The following is a 13,887-nucleotide window of genomic DNA, read 5'->3' as shown; positions in this document are numbered from 1 at the left end:
ACTTTTTGATGATGATGATAATGGAATAGTAGGAAGCGTGGTTTGTACTCCCAAGCACTGAAACTTTCTGGCTTTCTACTTTTTCTACTTCCTTATGTCAGTTCTCTTAAGATGTAGTAGGTCATTACTGGAATTATTATTATTATTCTCCGGTTAAATCGATATCCTAAATTATGTCTCTATTGAGCGGTTGCTTCACATTTAAAGGTAATATAAATAGCAGTGTATTCCTCCTTACTTTATAGTCTAAAAACAAGGTTCGACAACACATAGTTAATTATTCCCATGTAGGTGATTTTTCATATGCTAGTAACCGACCTTAATACTACGCTGAATTTTACCATTTCGAAATATAGCAATTTATTTACCACTTTTTGTGAATGTCTTTTAATCATGTTTTTACCAAGGCACAATGTGTGGGACAATGCTCTTAATGTTGCTTTGTTTATTCCAATTAATTATTTCTTTTCTTCTAAGGTTTTTGGTTCAGATGAAAAATTACTGTAACGAGCGGGAATCGAACCCATGACATTCGGCTAAATACGCCGCTGTTCTAACCACTTGAGCTATCGTGACTGAATTGTCATTAATTTTTAATTTCACATTATTCTTAAGATAGAAAAAAGTCAAAATCATTTGGTTAAGTTGCTATTTTTTACATTTTATTTCATTTTGTTTTTCGTCATGTTAAAATTTCTTTTATTTTGTAATATTTTAAACCGTTAAAATAATTTCCTAAAGATATAAAAAATTTAATTTCTTTTATATTCCACCATTTTACAATTTTATCAATTATAACATATAAAGAAAATATTTAGTGTTTAAAAAATAAAATCAATAAAAAAAGATATCTGACGAATTTTAAGAATTTATAGTCAGACCAACCGAGGGATTTCTTCTGGGACTTAGACAAAATTTAGGTTGGGTCCATCTCTTCCTTAGAAACAAATAATAGTTAATTTGACATCTGAAACATCGAGAGTGGGTTTTGTGGACCCGTTCTTACAGGGTGGTGTCAACGTTTGACCTTATTATCCCAAGTATAGATTCTAGGTTTTAACTTACAATTTGTCTTGGGGAATTTATTTTTTTTCATGTTATCTGGTTTTTCATTAACCGGAATTCCGTTGTATCCAGGCCCTAAGATATTGTCAGGTTGTTTTGTTTTATGGCTGTTTGGCTGTACGATATCGTGAAGTTTCGCTTTGCCAGTGTGAACGTTTTAAAATTTTCTACGGTAAAAACATTCATAGAATGTATTTCAGCTTTATAGACACAGAAACACGTTGGTAAATATCGTATTCCATTTATTCATAAATGTATAGACATGAAGATATAAGTTTAAAATGCACATATGCAATAAATAATTGTAAAAATACTATTGAAAAAATCTCTGACAGTTTGAAGATATTCAAAATCATTGATGTAATTAACGTTTACACCTCCACGTTTTTCTATGCCCGTTCAGACAACCATATTCAAAGAACGATTTCATATTATTTTTTAAATTTTAAAACCTAGTTAACAATAACTAGTTATTTATTTTAAAATGGATACACCACGTACAACAATTTAAACATCCTGAAACGGTACTAACTGTGCATGACTGTGGTGTGAAAACAGAGATCAACTCAGCCTGAGGTTCCATTGTAGAATGGGGAAAATAAACTTTTTTGGAGAGAGATTTTTGCTCCCGCTCGACATGACGCCGTTTGCAAAGCTTAGCATTCAGACGGAAAGATGTTAGGGAAAATTCAATTCCAGCGGGATACCGTTTAAATACCCAAAGGCCCGCTTACTTCAATTTTCTGCCTCCTTTTTAAAGTTGGTGGATGAGTCAGCTCTGTATAACTAGAAATAAACGATAAAAACGAGTAATAAAATCAAACAAATCAAAACAGCTAGAACTTCCTGTTACAGTAGAACATCGTGATTCGCATGTTACAAAATTTAAGGTCATATAGTTATTATATTTCTGAATTAAAACAGAATCGTGTCTGAAGTGGTAGAGCAGCGGCGTATTTACCCGTAGGTCGTGGGTTCGAATCCCGCTCGTGACATTAGCTTTTTTATTTCAACCAATACCTTAATTAGAGATTAATTAATTAAAAGAAGTTACTTGTTCAATCGGATCACGAAATGTGAGGGATTAATTTTTTAAATTAATTTCTATGTTTTTAAACGAGGAGGTTTCATTGTATTTTTAATTTTTAATCGTTTACTCGTTTGACATCTCAAACCGATAGTTTGTATGTTAATTTTATAAAAATATAAGACTGTAATAAAAACATCAAGTGAAGAAGCTATCCTGTGGTAGAACTGCTAAATCATAAATCGTTACTTAATTACTCTACTCTCTCAGAGCAGGGAGTTAGTAAAGTTGTTGTACTTGGTGATTAGAGGGGGATTGTCGGATACTTTGGTATTTTTTGCAGCTGGATTTTACAACTTCAGTTATAAAGGGAACATTTAGGTCGTTATGGATGTTGCGCTTGGAAACATAGAATGGGGATCTAATCGATCTAAGGATTCATGATTGGGGATTGTGGATTCTACGGAGAAAGGAAGGTTTAGTTGAATTCCATAGTTACATGCCATATTTTTTATGGGTTTTAGTGTTTTGCGTTGTGTATGAGTTTGTTGTTATCGAGGGAGAGAATCTGTCTAATTTTTCTAAACTCTTTTTGGTCAGTTCAGTTTTGCCATTTTCAATAATGTCTGGGTATTCCAAGCTAGTCGCTTGTGTCGGTATAGCCAAAGGTGGTGGATGACGTTTTTAGTTGGAAGGGGTGAGGTTATAATAAATTGGATGTGGAATAGTACATGTGAGAGTTTGTTTTTGAGACTTTGTCATGTTTATATTAATTTACCATTTTTTTGGACCGTGGTTCAATAGAGTATAGGTGTGTCTGGAGGATTTGTTGAGATATCACGGGTTCGGCGATGGAGGCTAACAGCTGTGACACGAAATGCATGGCCAGAAATAAAAACTAACTGTTTGGAGTAGTTTAATAAATCACCTAATTTAATAATATTACAAAAAATTCCATGGTAATTAAATTATGAACCAATTTCAAACATCTTCAACCTTTCCTCGTTTCCAGTTGTTCTATTTATTGACCGATTTATAGTGGTTAAACAATTTTTACATTTATACAGTTTTATGAATTGATATTTCGTTATCAATCGTATTCTCTCAATCCCCTTTGTACAGGAAGACATGGTACCTTCAATGGTACATTCTTAGTCCTTTACGGTACAGCTATCCTTTCCCGTCCTGACACCACTATCCCAACATACGCTGATGACACTTCTATTCTGTTCCTCAACTCCGAATTATTACAATAGCTCAACGCATCCTCCAGACGCATATTATTTCATTGAACAAAGGTTCGAAATTTGGCTAATTAAATTCAACACCACCAAATCTCAAAACAGTACCTTCACGCTCCGTCGCTCTCTCTACCACCATATACTGTCACCCACTGCATACCTTTGGTTGCGTATAGACAAACGATTCTTTTTTAATCAACAGGTGAGTTATATTCTAAGTGGGACCTGACCAAAGCAAAATATAGGTTTTTAATGACATTAATGTTATTTACATTCTTTCCATGTAAGGTCTTGGTTGAGATAAAAAAGTCAGTGTCACGAGCGGGATTCGAACCCACGACCTTCGGCTAAATACGCCGCTATTTGAGCAATCACACTTGAGCTATCGTGACTTCGATCCTCTCGGACACCAACTCCATCTGAACTACAACCGTTCGAACTTTCCCACTTTTTGTCATATCCAACCCAATTTTATCCCAACCAAAACCTTACATAGACAGAATAACCAATGAAAGATGTAACTTGGTCAATTGACTACTAAAACGTAAATGAATTATTTATATTAGTTACATTACGTATAAAGAAACCCAACATTTTTTGGCTTTTGTTTTTTCCACAGATCTTATAATCACAGATTAGAGGGCATCGAATACTAGGGAAGCGAATTAAATTATAATAATATTATGTAAATCACATTTAGTTTTTTTTTAACTTCTAAGTGATCTATTTAATTTTTTAAGCCTCGAACAGATTGTAGCATGATAAAAAATTTAAAAATGGCAAATTTTGCCTTGAACTATTGTTGATTAGTAAAAATGTAACTCATACTTTTTTTAAATCAGAAGAAAATTAACATTTATATGGCGTAATAAAATTCATTATTTCAACAATTTTGCTTTTTTTAATATTAATTATATTAATATGTAAGGTTAGTACTATCTGCCATCAATATTTGCTTTATTTTACCGCAATGTAAAAAATTTTATTTCACTTATAATCATATATAGAAATTAGGCACATAGAGGTATTGCACAATATACGTGTTTTTATGATCCTACTGTAGAATTAGGAAAGTAGCCAGAAGTCAAAAAGACGATGACATCAATCTATATCTCTTTTTTTATTCTGCGACTGATCACATCAATGAAAGTAATTTTGGGTTCCGCCTGTGATCAATGGGTCTTTGAAAGTGGCTTAGGATTGAATTCGCGGTAATGAGAAGAGCAGGGAATCACGAGGGACTTGAGCTTTCCTGAAAACTAAAGCAAATTCAGTTAGAGAACTCGGAGGGTAGAACCCACCTGGGACTTCTCTGAAAAACTTGTCCTCGCAAACCGACGAATAATTAACAAACCCGCTTGGTAATTGCTTCTCCGGTAACCAAACAAATAACATTTTTTTATTTACAACTCAGAGCCTTCAGAAACGTCTTTGTTTATAATTGGACTTTGAATTGTAATTAAAGTTTATTTATTTACAAAGGGGTGTTTTTTTTAAAGTCTGAACTTTAGAAAGACGCCGCAGCGTTATGGGGAAAAACATGATTAATTACTTCTACCCCTTTCCCAACGTAACGCAGTAAGGATTAAATTAAAATGCTAACGCGATTTAAGTGTGCACTCGTAAAAAATCCTAGCAAATCTTTGAACCACCCCCAGGATTTTGATGAAATATTAAAATAAAATACGATCAAATTTTTATAGAAAATATAAAACCAGACTATTCGGATATTTAAAAATATCTAAATTAACGGAAATATAATGCATTCTGTGGTCAGCTTATTGTGATAATATTTAAATTTTCATGTAATTTTTACTATAAAAATAATTGTTATGCATAATGTATTATTTTTGTCACTAATTAATAATCGTTTACAACCAATCATTTATTTATTTTTGGTGTTTAGTGACCGTTAGTTAATGATTATTTGGAGATCGTGACATCCGGTCTGGTGTGATGTAGGTTTTAGAAAAACATTTTCTTTATCGTGCCAATTGTTTGTTAAGTGTTTGTTTTCCACACTCTCCACACGACAGACAACAATGACACATCTACACGGAAAACAAACATTTTGAGCCCTGAAGATGTTCTCAATAAAGATCGAAACGTTTGTACGATAAAGAAAATGTTTTTTTAAAACCTACATCACACCAGACCGCATCTCACGTCCTTTATATAATCATTTGTTTATTATTGCTTCACGTAAATACATGTACAAGTTGGTTAGAAGAACAAGATCCAATAAAACGTTCTAAATTTTATAACGTCTAACTAGTAATAAAAATTAGTAAAATTACTCTTATACGAATCGATTGTATTCAATGTTTTTTTAATCGATCAATATCTCAGATAAAAAATATTTTTTTTATTAAAAAAATCAAAAAATTATAATTATATTTTGTTCAAGATTGATTCGCTAGTCAACTCGAAAGTTTGAATGTTTGATTTTGGCACGAACACCAAAGCTGTCAGGGTGGACGTTAATGAAGGGGCAACATTGAGAAGGTTCACTACTAATTACCCCGGGCCAGACGGATTACACCCCACTTTAATTAATCTTAGAAAGATAACAATGACCAAGAGCTTTTGTTCAATCAGCACAGTAAGCCGCAGTAAGGCCGACATGCTACATTTTATTTTCTAAAAGGTATAAGGAACAGGTAAGTTTATTAACAAATGGAATTTGAAAACCCAGCAAAAAAAAATCAATTTGATTTCCTCTTCTTTTTAATGTTTTCTAAGTAGATAAAATCATATATGAATAATCATAAACACATTATTATTATGCAAAACTTCAGACTCTTAAATATTTCTAACTTTGCACAAGCATATGGTTGTTTATGTTTATANTATATATATATTTGTGGAACGAATGTATTTATTAGCGCGATACAAAATTCCTCACCCTTGAACCTTTCTGGAATGGCAACTACTCTAGGGAATATACAGTTTATTGTACTGAGTGAATGTAATCAATTGGGTGAAAAGACAGACTCGAGGAATATGAAATATTATAGTATTCTATCTAATAGAATGAAGTATGGTATGTGGATGTAATTTATTATCTTAACGGTTGTTTTTTTCCCATAATTTCCCCCAGAGATATCTAATACACTGGGAATTTTAAATGATGTCGGGTAGGTGGACGTAATTTGTTAGCGTGAATGGGCGGGCTTTGTACCCGTCTTCCCTGAGAAATATTTAATAATCTGGGGCAGTGTGAATATATTATGGTGTGAGAGTGTAAAGCTTAGTTCACACTAGAGTGAAATAATTGTTCTTTTTTTATGTAAGGTTTTGGTTAAGATCAAAAATTTAGTGTTACGAGCGGGATTAGAACCCCTGACCTTCGACTGAATATGCCGCTGCTATAACTTGAGCTATCGTGACTTCGATCCACTCGGACCCCAACGCATCATCTCAACCTACAACCTTTCGAATTTTCCCTCTTTCTGCTTTTTCATGAATAATTGATATAATTAATATGGATACAGAAATGGACTAGGATCAAAGCTGCGAGTATCTTTTTGGGAACAGCTCCGATTCAATGTTACGCGTCTGTTTGGGGCTGCCCCGATACGATAAGCCATGTCTACACTGCAAAGGCAGTTCCCTATAACATATCTCAGGAGTGGGTGTTTTTCTGTCAGTGTTATTATTAATTAAAAATAGAAATAAAAATATCAAATAAGATGGTGGGTTGTAAAATTGTTTAATAACAACAGCCATACATGCCGCGGTCTTTTGTACACTTTGAGGCTGGAAGATTGGATTTGTTAACTTTTGAAGGATGAAACCTAAAGATTTTGTAACTATTTTGCAAATGATGTTGATTGGGATTCGGGTTGTGGTCTTCAAACATGTAATGTTATTATATCAACGCCCAAGCTTTCGACAAGTTTTATTGCCTTCTTCAGGGGATCTACAGATACATAGGGACATAATCATTTAGATAGTTATAACTTGTATAAATAGTTATAAAATATCAGTCTTTTGTTACTTAGAGATACAAGGTCAAAACTTAAACACATTGCACATTACACGATATGTATATATACAAACTATATACATATATAATAAATAAATGAAAACCTCTTCTTAACAGCCTTTTACATATATAGGCATTTTTTAAACCAGTAACAATTACTTAACAATTAATATTTTGCAAATGGTTGCGCCGAAGGTGTTTAAAGGAAACACAACATTTAGAAATTCAATTTCCCCTTCCGTAAAACAAGACTGCCCCTGAAACCTGTGTCTACACTTGCAATGTTGCCCAACATGGTATCACTGAAACCCGTTTCGATGGGATGCAAAAATTTTGTATCACATAAACTCGCAATACACTCCACATACAAGGGATCATGTTGCGGATCATCAAAAATGTCGAGATTCTGCCCCGCAACAACGACGCGCAACTTTGAGTCCTAGTGTGCACTAGGCTTAACTTACTAGCATAAATGTAGGTTCTCTTACTCAATTAGGTCGAAGAATATTTTGGATAGTATAAATGGTAACTCGACTAACATTTTTGAATTTGTATATCTTTCTTATACATAAAAAGTTTTTTGTGTTTATTTGTGTCTATTTACATTCTCAATTGACGGGGGCTTTTCGTAGAGAGAAACTAGAGAACACAAAGTTTGAAAACAAATATAACATGAAAAAGATATAGTAAATAGAACCAAAAAAAGATGGATTTTGAGATTTTAATAAGAGAGTACCGAGTATTGAAAATATTTGGCACAATATTGAACATATTTAGTTAAAAGAGAAAAGTATTGTATGAATGGATATACCTTCTTAGAGCAGACATAAATCGAATTATCAACGGATCGTTACCTTTCTTACTGGTGATGAAGCATATCATATTATAATGGTATTAGATAACTGCTAAAGGCTACATGAAAAATGATTTCAACGTTTCTTTTTTTATAAAATATTTTTATACCATGGGAACAATTATGGAATATTTACAATTCCTGTATCTTGAGGAGAGTTAGCAAGCATTGTTGTTCTCCCAATTTAGACAAGGCTAGTCCTTGGCGAGAGGTCCCGGGTCGTCGTCGCGTTAGTAGTCTGACATGTATTGGGTTAGTGGATTGGGGTGAGTTTATCGTGGAACTTAGAAAATTTGATGTGGATTAATTTATAAACAAAGGGTTTGAGGTCGTCGTAGAAGGTGGTTTGGAGACATAGTAGGGAGCTTTGACTATGATTCTAAGGACCTTTATCTGGAAGGACTGAATTTGCCACTCTCAACATGATACACAATAATGACACATCTGTACAGAAAACAAACTTTTTGAGCCGTGAAGATGATCTTAATAAGATCGAAACGCTGGCACGATAAAGAAAACTAAACCTACATTACACCAGACCGCATCTAACGATTGCCGAATAATCATTAATTAACGGTCACTAAACACCACACACGTTAAATAATTTTTTTGTAAATCGGCAAATGTTTGATTTTCTGTGTAGGAAAATAATAAAGGTAATCACGATGTTTGTAAGATGGTAACTCGAATAGAGAAATGTCAAGTAAAATCGTGACCTTCTTTTCTCAGCACGTTAAACGTTAATCTTTCCGCGCTGCTGCCCGTGGCGATTGGTAACACCAAAAATAAAGCTATTACAGTCCTTGAAGGCTTGTTGTTGTTGTTTGCACTGGTTTTGTTTTGTACTAAATTGTAACATGCCAGAAGTTAATAAAAAAGGAAAATTAATCAACTCTTTCATTCAAAATCGAAAAGTTCTAACAAATAACACGCTTCAATTCGTGCCGAATACCTAGCTTGTATGCTAACATCTAACAGCCTACAACGTTATAAGATCGGGGATATATCTATATGAATGAGAGTATAATGAGTATTTAAGAATAAAATTATGTGTAAACAAAAAACAGCTGTTAAATTCATGGCTGCCATGTTCGTTACCTACGCCGTAACGGATACCAAAATGACTACATTTTCGACCTAACATCTAACATTGGCCTTGACCTGTTTGATCAAGCAATGATAACTAGCCGATTCTCACAAGGCAACGTCATCATTTTTCTCGATCTAACACGATCTAACAGGGTTAACACAAAGATCCTGAATACCTCTTATATCCTATGTTCAAAATCAATACAATAAGGCAAAAGGTATGAATGTGTAGATGCTTAAACTAAAATTCAACATTGTGAAAAATTAAACAATCTTTTTATGTAAGGTTTTGGTTGAAATGAAAACGTTAGTGTCACGAGCGGGATTCGAACCTACGACCTTCCGCTAAACCACTTCAGCTAACTTGACATCGAAAAAATTGTGAAAATGTTTTTATTTAGCTCTTAAATAATACAATTTTCTTACATTTGTACGACAAAAATGTTATATAGGTAATTAAAAATATTATTTACAATTTAAGAGATTAAATCAATGATTATGCATAGGACCATCCAAATAAAACTTATATTATAAAACAACTAATAAAAAATAACATGCAGTAAACAAAAAATCAACAAAATAATAAATAGAACATAATAAAAAATAACATTTTAAAATATGTGTTATAAAACAAACAATTTAATAAAACTAGATTACAATTAGCAAAAATAATAACATTTCGCAAAATTTATATGATATAAAATGATAAAATAAAAGTGTAAAATTAATGGAATAAATGTATTATATACATATATAGCACTACCTATATAATTTCTTCAGATGATTTAACTGAAGAAAAATAATAATATAAATTTTTGTAGTTACTAACTGTTGAAATAGTTTATGTATGAGCATCATCTTGCTATTCACGGTCATCCTCGTGTAACTCACTAACGAGTTCCTAATCATTGGCAGATGCATAGCACGAATTCCTTGAACTGTCATATTTTTCAAATGTTTTATTATTTTAATTTTGTTTGCCTCATGAAGTTTTTCCTTTCTAAAAAAATAAAGGATATCAAGAAGAAAAAAGAAGTGCTAAAACCTTCTTAATGTAATATGCTTTTGAATGAGGCGGGATCGGTTAATATATTTTTCGAGGAGTGTAGTAGATCAAAGCATACAAAAAAGGTCAATCGTGGAAAAATCAAGCTTTTAAGAGTAGGGGAAGAATTTATTCGCATTGATGACGGAAGTTTTTCTTGCATGAACAAGTCAATACTACGGATCAAAATTAATATGTAAATAAGACTGAAAATTCCCAGCTTTCATGGTATCATCTCTAGTTTTTCACGCTTAGTCAGTAGAGTCGTTTAGTTTGTAGAAAGGTCTGTGAGACTGACTAACTAATTAACTCCCTTAATTCCATACGCGCCCCCTCCTGTCTCCTCAATCTTGTAGGAGAGCTGCGCTTTATTACATGGCGAAAACATCTAATTTAAGGTTCGTGCGGCTCCAATCTGTCTGTGTGCTTAGGTCTCAGTCAATTAATTCTCAGAGTGCACGTTTTATGAGAAAAGCCGTTCAAGGAGAGCTGTTCGTTTGAAGCTAGTCGCCAATCACTTTCATGTAGGCTTCTAACCTTTGCAGAAATGACAGAGGCTTAGTTTAAAAGTTAATTAAAATAATAACAAAGAGCTGGAAAAAGACTTTTTCATTTTCAATGATTATAAATGATGAATATACATGGTTTCAACTTACTAGATTTTCTACGTTATTTTCTCAAAAACTAGTCAACATAGAAAACCTTTTTATTAATTATACTTTTAATCTAACGTCTTGTTTGAGATGGAAAAGTTAGTGTCAAGAGCGGGATTGGAACCCACGACCTTCCGCTCCGTCGGTCATCTTGAGGTATCGTGACTTTGATCAACTCGGGCAACAACTATTCATCTCAACCTACAATCTTTCGATTTTTTCCTCGTTTTGCCATATTTTGACTAATCATGACATCAGGATTCATTTCTCGGCGACTTAAGAAGTGCCTGGTGAAAGCAAAGTAAGTAATTCTGGAATTATTGCATTAATCCATATATAAATATAATAGTATTAATTGACCGTATTAATATTTTAATTTAGCTTCGTTTACATGACAAGCACTTTGGAAAATAAAACAAATTGAATAACCTGTTATAATTTTGCACGAACCCAATAATTTAAGGGCTTGTTTGAGGTGAAAAATCTAGTGTCAGGAGCGGGATTCCAACCATCAACCTGGGATCCTTACTCCGCTGCTAAAACCAGTTCAGCTGATATGAATAGTTGCTGTCTAAGTGGATCGAAGTCACGCTAGCCTATTTGGTAAAAAATTATTTTTCAAGCTTTTTAAAAAATTCAAAAATCTTTGATCGTTGCAATGTTTGAAAGAGCTTATGCAGAAATATACCTTCCAATGTGTGGTGATTACTGACCGTTAATCGATAATTATTCAGAAATCGTAAGAGGCGGTCTGGTGTGATGATGTCAGAAAAACATTTTCTTTATCGTGCTAACGTTTCGATCTTTATTGAGATCATCTTTAGGGACTGGGATTTACAAACATTGTTTACATTTAACAAATACATGGAGGATGTGAAAAAAAGTGAATTTATACAATGCAAAATATATTTTTTATATTCAATCAAAGTATGTTAGTTTTTTTTGAGTATTTATTCATCTTATGTTTATTCTTAGGAAAAGTGTAACCTATAAATGAGATAATTTAAGACTCTTATTGTTGTTGTAGTAATAAAAAAATGGACATACCATTAACCAAGTAGCTCTGAGTAAGGACGTCTCTGCCGTCGTATTTTCGAATTTTAAACAAAGAAAGTAGCCGAGAGGTAGCCTAGCTGTCTAAACAAAGAAGCCTCGGAAGGACATTACGGATAAATATTTGAAGGAGGTCTAACCAAGGAGACGTCGTTCATAATGCAAGCGGCAGGGAATGGAGTCGGACTTTAGCCCACGACTTCTTTTGTCTGCTTTACGATTATACCCTTGTTAGTCAGTCATATTCTCTCCCTTTGGCGGACGTGTTTCTATAAATTATTTACGGCCTTGTCCACAGCGGGGCAATTGTAAAGTGTGACAGCCGCAGCGGCTCGCCTTTTCCCGAGGGTGCTTGATTTGAAATATTTGACGGCTCTCGCATTAACATAAAGATTTCCAGGTACAGCTAATTAATAATGGTTAAAACACCTGGCCTAAAATACAGTTCAGTGTGCTTAATTATGTGCGGGTATTTACTTGTTTGTAAGTGAATGTGAGTGATTGAATGGGTGGGAAATTTCTTTAACTCATTAAACAGATTTATAAAAAAATCCGTCAAATATTTTAGTTTACTTTCAATACTAATTTAAGAAAGTTCAGCATTTAAGAAAACCATTTTGTAGTAGGTAGATTAATAGATAGAAATATATTGATTTATCAATATACATATAATGTACGTACAATTAGGCCCAAGCAATAAAATATCCATAAAAAATCCTCCTGTCGAATCTTTTTTTTTTTGTAAAATTTGAATTACTCACATTGTAACAATAAGAAAAACTAGGCTTCTAAAGTACGCCAACCGAAAATAATGAGGATCAAAGTAAAAAATGTAAGCTGGAGAAAATGTCAATCTCAAGAAGAAATAATATGTAAAATGCATATTGATTCTTCAATGCTTTACTTCTTTAAACATTTCATGACATTCAGATATATTAAAAAAAACTTTTAGTTCAGCAATCTCCTCAGTCATGACAATGGTGATTACGGTTCATAATATATTCGCCTAAATAAATTAAAACAGTCGTTCAGATTTCGATATATGTATATATATGTATATTTATNTATATATATTGTCATCTTCCTTGCTCGTTTATTTACAATCAAACATTAATTTTTTTTAAAATAAGATAACAATGGTAGAGGTGGTGATGATGTCTACTTTCGAGAAGAAGTAAGACTAAGAATCTGAGATATTGTATTTCTTAAGAACTGCATCCTTTTTGCTTTTTTACTTTTTTTAGTTAATTAGTTTAATCCAATTGATTCGAACTTTCGCCCTTAATTGTCATGGCTGCAATTTTCCCCCTTCGTCTTTTTGTTGTCCTAGGTAATATTGAGCGGTTGGTTCGCTCGCAGATGGCATGGGTGATAGTTCCTTTTACAAATAGGGTCATCATTGAATATACCCATGTCTAGGTGTAATTCACATGTCAGTGGGTTAGATAGTGTCATTTTTAGATGGCCCGTCTCAACTTCTCTTGAACCAATGACGCTGTAAAAAAATGGGTTTAATATTTTTTAGTTTAGTTTCAAATTTTTACCTTTTTTGGAGAAAAATTATACACAGTACCTCAGGTACAGTTCAACTTCAAAATTTCAAATACGGCCGAATACATATTGGCACACCATATTAAACGATTTTTTACCCTGAAAACAATCGTGCAACGTGATCTGAAATTGGTCAAAAAATGACAATGCCTTACATCAATAAGAGTTTAATGTTACCAAGACAACAATTTTTTTCCAATAGTTAATAACTAATTGTATTGATATTTTTGTAATGTATAAAGATAAACATAATAAGAATAAATTTAAAAACCATGTATATAGAAATTTTATGCTTAAATAGACATCCGCACACAATCGATCG

The sequence above is a fragment of the Cimex lectularius genome, unplaced genomic scaffold (assembly GCF_000648675.2).
Source record: "Cimex lectularius strain Harlan isolate CLEC.00 unplaced genomic scaffold, Clec_2.1 scaffold7, whole genome shotgun sequence".
Lineage (NCBI taxonomy): Eukaryota > Metazoa > Arthropoda > Insecta > Hemiptera > Cimicidae > Cimex > Cimex lectularius.
The sequence above is the reverse complement of the archived record's forward strand: the minus strand, read 5'-3'. Positions refer to the sequence as shown.